General features: G+C 47.8%; 1 long non-coding RNA gene across 9 annotated transcripts; it reads left to right on the forward strand.

Annotated features, from left to right (window-relative positions):
• The first annotated feature begins 837 nt into the window (after window positions 1-837).
• On the forward strand, window positions 838-11,110 carry Gm30444. 9 transcript variants are annotated; one of them, XR_875892.1, is made up of 4 exons: window positions 8,671-9,277; window positions 9,381-9,719; window positions 10,015-10,243; window positions 10,452-10,550. It is a non-coding gene; the product is annotated as a predicted gene, 30444 (long non-coding RNA). The 9 variants fall into 9 exon arrangements; XR_875893.1 differs by having other exon boundaries at window positions 10,456-10,550; XR_001781882.1 differs by lacking the exon at window positions 8,671-9,277 and adding an exon at window positions 838-943 and having other exon boundaries at window positions 9,655-9,719; window positions 10,015-10,550.
• The last annotated feature ends 1,135 nt before the right edge of the window (window positions 11,111-12,245 follow it).

Raw genomic sequence — 12,245 nt, forward strand, 5'->3', positions numbered from 1 at the left:
CTGGGATTTGAACTTCGGACCTTCGGAAGAGCAGTCGGGTGCTCTTACCCACTGAGCCATCTCACCAGCCCCCCAAGGCAACTCTTATAAAGGACAACATTTAATTAGGGCTGGCTTACGGTTTTAGAGGTTCAGTTCATTATCATCATGGCAGGAAGCATGGCAGCATGCAGGCAGGCGTGGTGCTGGAGGAGCCAAGAGTTCTACATCTTGATCCTAAGGTACCAGGAAGTGCTTCTCTTCTGCAGGCAGCCAGGAGGAGGGTCTTTTTCACATTGGGTGGAGCTTGAGTATAGGACCTCAAAGTCCACCCCCACAGTGACACACTTCCTCTATCAAGGCCACATGTATTCCAACAAGGACACGCCTCCTAATAGTGTTACTACCCGTGGGCCAAGCATTCAAACACATTAGTCTATGGGGGCCATTTGTACTCAAATTACCACAAGGCTGGACTGGCTGGCTAATGAGCAGTAGGGACCCTCCTGCCTCCCCAGCGTTGGTGTTACAAGTCTGGGCCACTGGGCTTGGCATATATATGTACATACCAGGGACTGATTTCAGGTCCTTGTGCTTACAAGTAAGCACATGATTACAAAGTGAGCATCTCACTAGCCCAGGTTTGGCATCTTGAGTCTAGCATTTCCTTACTGTGTACTGAGGACGAATCAAGGAAACTCATGGATCTTCAGTCTCTTTGTCTGTGGAAGGAGAGATGAGCTAGCACTATCCGGTTTGCGAAGCTGTGGTGAGGATATGCTAGGCAAATCATGAGCTGCCTTTTAATTTCCTGCTGTTACCACGTGGGCTGCTGGGTGGGGATTCTGGATCAGTGAATCAAGGAGTTGCCTTGTCAGGGATTCTGCCCTGGAACTGAGTGGCAGCCTAGGGGCTGCAGACTGACATTGCCTCTGCGTTTTCTGTGGTCAAGTTCAGCTCTCAGGTACCTTGGGTCTCAGTGTTTATGTTTATTTTTAGCAGGGGACTATTATGGCGAAGGAAGAGAAGAGCTATTAATGAACACATTATTCAATAATGGAAGATAAGAGGCAGCTACTCTAATTGCATTATGCACCTGCCACTTGAAGCTTATGCTGAGATTCAAGCTCAGTGCTTGCAATATTTCTAAGTGGGAACCCAGGCTTCCCAGTACAAGGAGGTGTGCGTATGTGTGTGGGGAGGACATTTCCCTAAAGGAGGAAATGCTTTCGTCACCGAGGACCAGTAAGGACTTCAGGATTCTGAATTCTGCATGGGTGCAGAGGGACAGCAGCCAGTTTCCTCTTGAGGGAAGAGTGTTCACAGAGTGTTTCCTAGTCGTGGAAAAGGTCGATCTGGGGACAGAAACCTTTCTTTGTGTTTTGAAGTCCTAAGCCATTCTTACCTTCCTGCATCTGATGCACTTAGCAACTCTGAGAAGTGACCATTATGTCACTGACAAGAAGAAGGCTGAGGCCAGAGAGTCGAAGTGACAGACTCTAGGGTTCAGAGGAAGTGGGAGGAGTTAGCCAGAGTCTAACCCACGGCACTGATAGAAAGCTTCACCCTGACTTTACAACCCCATTCTCACCCCAGCTCTTACCCCACCCCTACCCTAACTCTCAGCCCACCCACATCCTCATCCCACCCTTGACCTAACCTTTGCCCTCATCTTAATTTTAAATGTAACCTTGCTTCCAGCCCTAATCCTAACCCAGTTCCCTAGCCCTAAATCTCACCCAGATTTGAACTATGTTCCTAACCTTAACCGTACCTAACCCTCATTCTAACCCTAGTTCTTACCCGGACTCCAACTCTAGTCACAGCCTGAACTTAAGCCCTGTTTTTGACCCTCCATCCCCACCCTAAGTCTAATCCACATTTTATCGTTTATCCCAATTCTCAACCCCACCCTGATCCTAACCCTAATCCTAAATTTAATCCTAATTTTAACACATACCCTGATCATAACTTTGTTCCCAACCCTGACCTGGAGAGACACCTTAGAGGTCTGCCCAGGGACAGGCCAAGTGAGTGTCATCAAATAGTCCTCTCTTAACAGCTTGAAGCCCAAGATGAAGCATTAGGACCTGGACTGTGGTTTTTGTAACGTAACTTTGCTTCAATATGTTCTACTTATTCTGAGGCCATTTCTTCCTGTATGGAACAGCAGGGCCAGTAGTCAGTGTCCAGAGTGGTGCAGTCACCCCCTGGACAAGTGTTGTTTCTGTTTGGTATCGGCTACACACTCATGTTTACAGTCACCCAGTACTTACGGCTCACAAGGCCAGCTTTCCAATTAGGGTAGTGATTTAGTTTTACATCAAATACATTTAAACTCTTTCAGAGTGTGTAGATTAGAAAAATTCTTAAATACATATTAGAGGTGGTGGCAGGCATAATAACAATAATCGCAAAGGTTTATTGAGTGCTTATGTGGGCCGATTGTGATTCTAAGCACTTTCTATTCATCTGCTTCTTCTAATGCTCACAACCATTAAAGCTGGGTCTATCATTAGTCCCACTGTACAATGCAGCAAATGGAGGCTGAGAGGCCTCCCTATCTTGTTTGGGTCTCAGGACTGGTCAGTGAGAGTCAGGACTTGAATCCAGATCCCTGACTTGACCCCATGTTCCAAAATGCTTCTGCCCACAGGATACACATAAACGGTGTTGGTATGATGTTTGCCTGGGCTTGTATGTAGAATGATCACTTGCTCTGATTGCTCAAGACTCTCTTGATTGAAGGGATATCATGTATCTTGCATGGAGGGAGACCCGCAAGTTTCAGGCCAATGGTTACCAAAGATGACTCTAGTAATGTCTTTTCCAATCTCTTCTGAGATTGTCTTACTGCGTATGGTGGCAACACCCGCCAAGCATATGCAACCAGCCTAAATATGGGAGATCTGTAGGGATTGTGAAGAGTAAATATACACATCTTCTAACCACACACATAACATCCAGACATTCCTGCTTTAAAATAACACGGTAAGTGCCTGATCGGTGTGAATGTAACTAACAGTGACACTTGCCTTCTCCACATAAATAACAGAGAGAAAATGTCCCACATCTCTATCTATAGCAGAATAGTGTCATGTACAGAAATATCATATCTTGGCACACTGACATATATCATATATCAGAATAAAGGAGGCTCTGTCAGTGCAGCCGAAATAGTAATGATACAGATGATAGTTAAGATGTAATAGTGATGGAAGATGTTGATAGTGATGATGGTGGTGGTGGTGGTGGTGGTGGTGGTAGTGGAGGTGGTGATGGTGGTGAGTGGTGGTGGTGATGTGACAATAGTGGAGGTAATAATGACAAGACTAGCTGTCCTGCAAATCATCACTCACTTTATTTCAACACTGTGCTCATTGCTTTGTGGGCTCTGTTTTTTTGTCTTTGTTTTTGATTTTTGAAGCAGGGTCTTGCTATGCAGTCTTGGCTTGCTTGGAACTCACTATGTAGAGCAGGTTGGTCTTGAACTAATGACACCTTCTACCTCGGTGTCAAGTGCTAGGATTATAGATGTGTGCTACCATGATTGGTTGTGTGAAATTCTGGTGGGGCAGAGTCATTAACTGTCATCTCTAGGGGCTGGAGAGATGGCTCAGCGGTTAAGAGCACTGTACTGCTCTTCCAGAGGTCCTGAGTTCAGTTCCCAGCAACCACGTGGTGTCTCACAACCATCTGTAATGGGACCTGATGCCCTCTTCTGGTGTGTCTGGAGATGCTATAGTGTACTCATATAAATAAAAAGAAATAAATTTTTAAAAAAAAACCCTGCCATCTCCATCTTGCACACAAGGAAACAGGGCACATAAAGCTTCTACAATTAATATACACAGGAAGAGAGGAGCTGGGATTTCTAATTCAGGCATCACATCTGTAGAGGAGTCCCGTTCACCCCTTTGGTACATGAGGAGAGCACATCAGAACTGGGTCATGAAAGTCATGGCATCCGCACCCATGCCAATGACATTGCTTTCAGTGACTTTTGGGAATCTCTCCATCTACGATGTCTTGACGGTATCTGCTAGGAGCAGACTCAGCACGAGCTGCCAACTGGGTGATAAACAGTGGTGCCTCTGAATCTGCATTTTTGCTCCCTTGATATTTCTTGGCCACTGAAGTTCTTCCTCTCCTCAGGGCCCACTTCCAGGCATGGATGGATGCCCCTGTGTCTGGTGCCCAGAGAGAAGGGATACACGCCTTCACATACCTCACAGAGCTGGGGTACAGAGAAGGGCGGCTTAGCTTCCTGTCGGGCTGCTCTGGACGCCTCCCCTCTCAGCTGTTGCTGTGCCTTCCCTCATTTCCTTTCCCTCTGAAGGAGCCTCATCAGAATTCAGTGAGCGAAGGCAATATTTATGGGAATAACCTTGAGCCTACTCGTACATGTATTTGTAGCGTTCAACACTTTATTATTAGCAACAGATTACTTGGTGATATACCTCACGATTGCTTGCAATGCACTACACCTTGCCCGAAGACTGCTCAGAACATGCAAGACATGGAGCGAGAGAGGGAAGGGGGAGGGGGAGAGGAGAGGAGAGAGAAGAGTGAGGGAAAAGGAGCAAGGGGAGGGGGGAGAGGGAAAGAAGGGAGGTGGGAGAGAGGGGAGGGGAGGAACCTCTTCCTCCTTTCATGACATCCTGGACACAAGCTATGCCACCCTGACCCATCAACCTGCATCTAGACCACTGATTCTCAACTTTCTAATGCTGCAGTCCTTTAACACAGTTCCTCATGTTATGGTGACCCCCAACCACAAGATTTTTACATTATGTAAGAGTTGCCACTGTTAGGTACCTGTACTGTAAAAACATTGTAGGGCTTTGGTCTGGTGCTGCTTGTATTCACATGCTAAATTCTGTATACCCCCAAGATCTGGTTGCTCCAAGACAAGCAGATCTTTACATATACCAGCTTTTGTTGTGTAAACCTTGTCCCCCAAAGTATCCCTGATGCCTACAGCCTGAGATGGATAAAAGGGAGGGACAGAATGAAGGGTCCAGGGCTTGGGTTCTCAGAATGGCCATGAGGACCTGCTTGTTGGAGTAGGAGCAGCCCAGGCAGAATATGCCAAGTGGTATTTTAGGGTTACTGACAGAGAAGTAGACAAAATGGCAGAGGGTTGACAGCTGCCCAGCTCTAGTGCTTCGAAACTTATTATAAATATAAAGGTTGTTGTGTCTTTTATGGGGGAACAATATGGCCTAACTGGGGTAAAAAAAACCCTCCAAAATAATATTTACCCATAATACATCGGTATTATGGTTTTAAGTGATTCCTGGGAAAGTGTCATTTGACTCTCAAAGGGGTGATGGCCCTTAGTTTGAAACTGTTGATCATCGACAGTTGAGTCTTTGATTTGAGGGCTCTTAGGGATTTTTGATGCCAGGAACACTTGGGCCTTTTCCCAGAAGGTGTCCCCAAGAGAGCACTCCTGAGACTGCAACCACAAGAAAGCCTTTGATAATTGTCAAGAACCTTGGGACTTAGACAGAGAGCCATATGACACCTTTAGGCTCCAACAACTTAGGTGTCCCTCCTCATCCCCCCAGGACAAAAGTGATTAAGAAAAGAAATTAAGGAAAGAAAGCGTCACTTTGGTTTATGGTCTCAGAGGATTCACCCATGGTCACTTGGACTCATGCACTCAGGCAAAATATCATGGTAGTGTTAGCATGTGTCAGAGGAAAGCTGTGGTGTATAGTGAGCTGAGGTTGGAGCAGCTCACATCATGGTGGACTAAAGCTGAGAGAGAATGCCTCACTGTGTGGCAGCAGGAAGTAGAGAAGAGCTCACAAGGACCAGTGGTCTACTTCTTTCAACCAGGCCCTTCCTTTGACGCTTGTATGACCACCCCACCCCCGTGCTCCAATAGTCCATTTAACATTTGAAAGCTCCAATGGCTCAAACCATGGAGTAAGCCAGAGCTCGCATGATTTATAGAACCGGCTCTAGAAAGAGTCTCGGTCACAAACTATTGATCTTCTTTGGGCACTTACCACTCATGGTCTTGGCTCTAATCTCTTTTCCTGCAAGGTGGTCTGACAAGTTGTCAGGATGGTGTGAAATCTTTTCCTGGGAGAAAAGGTCCTCCCGTGGCTGACACTAGGTCTTTAGCTTTCCCTTGTGTGCAGTTCCTGGGAAAATTTAGTTCTTTGTGGATCTGTTATGTCAGCGGTCTGACAGCTTCTGGGAGGGGCAGCACTGCTACCCTCTAGGTGCTGTCTTTCCTGCTAGGGTGGTTACAGTAGGAGCTAGGTTCTTCCCCAGAGTCTCTGGAATGGACAAGCACCCTCCCCCCCTCCATGTGGCCTCTTTATATAAAACAAAGTTTGGACAGAGACTCATGCACACAAGAGCAATGTATAGAGCAGGGGAAGGCAGGGTACTTCTTTGACAAGTCTAGGAGCAGCAAAGACGGTCAGAAACGACCAGGTGTCAGGACAGAGGCACAGAACGATTCTTCCCTATAGCCTCAGCACAGCTGGTCCTGGTGCCTTGACCTCTGACCTCTGGAAGCGTGAGGAGACATCTCTGTTGCTGAAGCTTGTGTTTTGTGGAGACTTGTTACTTCAGCAAAGGAAGATGCCATGAGACACAGACAACTTGAAGAATATGGAGAGGGGGAGATGGGAAGGAAAGGAAGAGAGGGTTAAGGAGCTTGTCTAATAGCCAGACCATTACCTATCCAGTCACAAGAAGTGAGAGTGACGGTGTGAGAGTGTCTGCACTAGAAAGTCTTAGTGAACACTATTCTGCTGATCTATGTCCCTAACTTTAGAAAGTCTTGGGCCTTTGGCTCAGACTTGGGTTCAAACCCCAGCTCTTGGTTTGAGGAAATGGCTCAGAATGTAAAACTTTTGCTGTGCAAGCATGAGGAGAGAGTTTGGATCACCAGCACCTACGGGAGAAGCCAGGCTTGGAGGCAGAGACAGGAGGACTGCTGATTAACCATCCTAGCCTAACTGGTGAGTTCCAGGTCCAGTGTGAGACTCTGTTCCAAAAAAATAAGGTGGAGAGTGACTAAGCCAGGTCTGATGTCATCTTTTGGCCTCTGTGTACATGTGTACACATTGCACACACACAGGAACACATGCACAGAGACACATGCATACAGACATATACACACACAGACAGACAGACACAGACAGGGACATACATACATTCATACATACACCTTGGCCCTACTGTGTAAATTTTGTCTAGTCACTTAACTTCTTTGGGCTTCAAAGCTCATCCACAAACAACATGTTATTAATGAGGACTTTATTTGTGAGTTCTGTGACATCGTGTAAACTGCTGTATTTGCTCAGAGCAGGAAGGAAAGCTGAGCTCTGTGTACAGGGAGCAAAAGGAAGCATTGCTGTACAGACTCTCGTGGGCATTGTTTCCCTCCCCATGGGCAGGACTGGAGGTGTTAGAAGCCAGGAATCTAGAGGCCCAGGGCTGGAAACCCCTGCCAGGAAGTGAAGTCACTACAATTCTGTACCTTAGGAGTCCCTCCAAAGGGAAGTAGGGTCACCGGTGTGGAAAGTATCCACGTCATCCTGGCATTCTTGAACAGCAAGTGCTGGGGCTGCGCTGTTTCCATGGTGACGGAGAAGCCAGTGTCAGCACTGAAGGTGGGAGGAGGTGGTGTGGAGAGCACATTTAGCGGTTGATCTAGGGATCCTAGCCACAGTGAATGGGGTCCATGTGTGACCTGTGAAGTCCTTGCCCTAGGGAGTGCACACCCGGCTCTTCTGTCCTCAGCAGCTCCTGCAATGAGCACCGGTGCCTGTGTGTGTTGATGTGTCTGAGTGTCTGTTTGTCTCTCTGTGTGTGAGCATGTTGTCATTTGCTTCTGTGTATCCTTAGGTGCCTATGTTTCCTCATGCCTGCATACATGCCTTATTGTGTCCTTGTGTGTCTGTGTGTACCTTTATACTTAAAATATCTATATAGCTTTAAAACTTTATTATTACTATTTGGTGAGTGTGTGTAAGTGTGCATGTGCATTGACATGTGAGAGAGTGGGCACATGTGTGCCATGGCCTGTGTGTGGAGGCTCAAGGAGAGCTTAGTGGAGTTAGTTTTCTCTTTCCACCTTTACGTGGCTTCTGGGGACTAAACTGAGGTGCTGAAATGACTGCAGCAAGTGCTTTACCCACTGAGCTCTCTTGCTGGCCCCTACATGGATGTTTCAATATCGTCCGACATTTGCCAAGCACTTAGTATCTGTGCGCAAATGTGGTAACAGCTTCATGTAGACTACAGTTTAATTTTCCCCATTTGCCAGGAGAAAACAGAGGCACAGGGGAATTATTTGTCTGTAGAGCAAATAACTTGTTTAGAAGGCAAATTTACTTATTGGCTAATAAGTAAATGGTACAGCTTGGGCCGTCTTTGCCGGCTCTGTGCATATGCTTGTATGTGTCCCTGTGCGTCTGTGTGCATACGTGTCTATATGTGTCATTGTGTCCCAGTGTTTCTATAGGTCTCTGTATATGCCTATGTGCTTCTGTCTCTCTATGTATACATGACTGTGTATCTTTGTGTCTCTGTATTTGTGCCTTTATGTGTTCCTGTGTTTATGTGTAACAATGTGCGGATGCCCAGGTGCATTTGTGTGTGTGTGTGTGTGTGAGCATGTGCACATGTATGTACATTATACATATACATACACATAAATGCATGGCACTTGCATCCATATGCCATGTATGTGTGTGTGTGTTTGTTTGTATGCACGGTGTACCTGTGGAGGTCACAGGGCAACCTTGGATATTGGCCTTTGACTTTTACCTTGCTTGAGGCAGGGTTTCTTGTTCCCACTGTGACCTTCTGTGGATTCTCCTGCCTCAGCCTCCCTTCATCTTGTGGAAGCACTGAGATTATAGATCTATTCTGCCCCATCTGGCTTTACATGGGCTCTGGGGATTTGAACTAAGATCCTTATGTGTGTGTGGCAAGCCCACCAGGCTGCCTCCCTAATCATCATACTGAAATGTAGTTGTCACTGTAACAGTAGCCACTGTGCCTTATGACCACTGTGTGCTCAATGCCCCACATAGCACCCAACACACACTGGGTCTACACCAACGTGGCCAGACTGAAAAAAGAGGGGATAGATGAGGCTCAGGGTCAGTGATGGATAATTTACTGAAGTCATAGGAAGACAAATGTAATAAGGTAGAAATAAAGTCAGACCCTCTGTCAGTCTCCATCCAGGAGGGCTTGAAAGGGCCCAGCAGCTGCCCAGTGACAACTGTCATCGCTCACCCAGTGATCTGTTAATCAGGTATAACTAAGGTGCCAGTGATTCTCCCTACTGGGAAATGCTGGGTGACCAGCAGGGGGTGACCACGTGGTGTTGGTGACATTGACTGTCCTTTACACTTTAGGGCAGGTAGCAACATCCCTGTTCCTACCCACTAGATGTCAGTAGCAACCTCCAATCCTTCCAGTTGTGACAACAGAAATGCCAGGAGATGTCAAATATTCCCCACAGGACAGCAGTGCCCCACTGAGATCCACGGAGTTACAGTGACTTCATTGCACAGCTGTTCCATCAGGTCCCAGGCAGGTGACACCCACAGGCTAGCAAAGAAAATGGTGGGAGAGGGGAGCTTGCAACTTAGCTGCGACGAAATGAGTCATCTGGGACTCTTCCTGCAGATACTACCCCATGACAGGACCTGGGAGAGCAAAAGCAAAGCCTTGGAATCCCTGTGAGTTATCCAGTGAGTGACCGGGTTGCATGGAGAGAGGGAGGAGGAGGAGGGGAAGGAGGAGGAGGGGGAGAAGGAGGAGGGGAGGGGGATGGGGAGGAGGAGGGGGGGAGAAGGGGGAGAAGAGGAGGAGGAGGGGGAGGAGGAGGGGGAGGGGGAGGGGGAGGAGGAGGAGGAGGAGGAGGAGGAGGAGGAGGAGGAGGAGGAGGAGGAAGAGGAGGAGGAGGAGAGGTTTGGCAGGGTTCTGGGGTTCTAGGGCCTGAGATAATGCAAAGTCTCTGCCCTTTGTATTACTGCTTCTCCTCAGTGATCTCACGAAATGCCGGACAGACGCAACCTAATAAAGAAAAGAAGACATACTTTGGCCCACAGTTTAAGGATTTGGGGATACCACCACCGTGGCTGCAGTAGCTTGAGATAGTTAGCCAAGCACTGCATCTGCAGCCGGGAAGCAGAGAGATGGACGCCTGTGCTCAGCCTGCTTTGCTTTGCCTGGTCCAGGACCGCAGCTGATCTCAAGCACCCCTACAGTTAGGGTGGGCTGGGTCTCCCCATCTCTGTTAACCAAATCTAGAAACTCTACCACAGACATGCCTAGATGCTTATTTCCCAGGTCACTCTACTCCTGTCAAGCTGACGAACTAATGACTGTATTTTTACACTGGGTGGCATCCAGACCAACATGCTGGGCATGTGGTTAGCAAAACTCTCCTAGAGCTCACTTCTCTCCTGTTTCCTTCCTAGACAGGCTTCCAAGTGTAACTGGCTTGACCCACGCTACCATCTCGTCAGCAAGAACGCACGCAGGACACTCGGATCCGTCTGCAGTAAAGCTTTAATGAATCTCAAGAGATAGATGATCAGCTTCAGGAGAGGAGACCCAGAGAGCAGAAAACCCTTCCCTTATATAGGCTGCGAAGTAAGTTTGGAGACGTGCACTAGCCGGATTGGCTGCCCACCATCAGCCAGATGACGCCATGGGAGAGGCAGGGCTCAGGTAATGGAAAGATACCCTGACGCCTGCGCACACTACTTGTTTTTCACCACGAGCAACAGATGTCAGCGCCATTTTGTAATGGCGACCGTGAGGGCGGCTCCTCACACTGGCTAGTTTTGTGTCAACTTGACACAGCTGGAGTTATCACAGAAAAAGGAGCTTCAGTTGAGGAAATGCCTCCACGAGATCCAGCTGTGGGGTATTTTCTCAATTAGTGATCAAGGGGGAAAGGCTCCTTGTGGGCGGGACCATCGCTGGGCTGGTAGTCTTGGTTCTATAAGAGAGCAGGCTGAGCAAGCCAGGGGAAGCAAGCCAGTAAATAACATCCCTCCATGGCCTCTGCATCAGCTCCTGCTTCTTGACCTGCTTGAGTTCCAGTCCTGACTTCCTTGGTGATGAACAGCAGTATGGAATTATAAGCTGAATAAACCCTTTCCTCCCCAACTCGCTTCTTGGTCATGATGTTTGTGCAGGAATAGAAACCCTGACTAAGACAATGGGTGAGGTGGGGCAGAGGAATGTGCAGTGTTTGTCACATGGGATGGAGTCAGAAAACAGGACTGGGCTAGCAAACCTTAAGGCCTTCCCTGTGTGACACACTAACTCCAGCAGGCTCCACCTCCTAAAGGCTTCATGACCCTCCAAAACAGCACAAGCAACACATGAACCTGTGGGAGACATCTTAGACTCAAACTTTATGACAGAAGGGTTGTTTGATAGCCCTCCACTTGGATAAGCCCCAATGTGTGTTGGGGTCCTTTTGTGACTTCATGGTCATCTCCCTAACCCCATACTTACTCTCTCAAAGTCACCTACTCCATCAATTCTGCCTGGCTACTTTTCAAATCCTAATTGTGTTCTGTATCTTGCCCAATGTTTGGCACTTCTAACAATTAGCATAAAGGTCTGACATATAGTAGGTGGTCATCTGCTCCTACATTAGCATAGACCTATAGTGTGCCAGGTGTTGTGAAGGGCACTGGGCACGCTGTGGTGTTAAGCATCTACCTTCGGGAGTGTTTAATATACTGTCTCCCTGGTGTGACAGGAGATGAGATACAGACACAGCTCCAGAGAGTCACTTCTCAGGTCTGTGAAATGCTGTTCCCTGGAAAACAGCTCCAGGAAAGTAGGCTCAGGCAGTGCGGAGCACCTGTGCAGACAACAAGGTCTAGTCCTCGGCTCATAGCAAACAACAATCACAGGACATATTGGGCCTTGTCGGGTGTGTGTGTGTGTGTCCAGAGTCTGTCTTCTGGAATGAGTAGGAGAGTGTGGAAGTCTAAGATGATCCTCAAGCGAAGACATGGAGCTACTAAGTCAGGGGCCTTCATAATTCTCCTTGAATGCTCACAACTTTGTGATGTAGGCTCTGGGGTTCATACACCCATTTTACAGACCCAGAGAGATCGACTTGTCTGCGGTGGCCAGTGAGCTGGCAGCAGGGTACATGTGATGCCTGGACGCCCATCTCTGTTTTTATTTTTTCCCCTTTCTCTGATCTTCCTGCCTCTGCTTCCTTTTCAGCATGCTGGGATGGC

Source organism: Mus musculus, chromosome 16 (assembly GCF_000001635.26).
Source record: "Mus musculus strain C57BL/6J chromosome 16, GRCm38.p6 C57BL/6J".
NCBI lineage: Eukaryota > Metazoa > Chordata > Mammalia > Rodentia > Muridae > Mus > Mus musculus.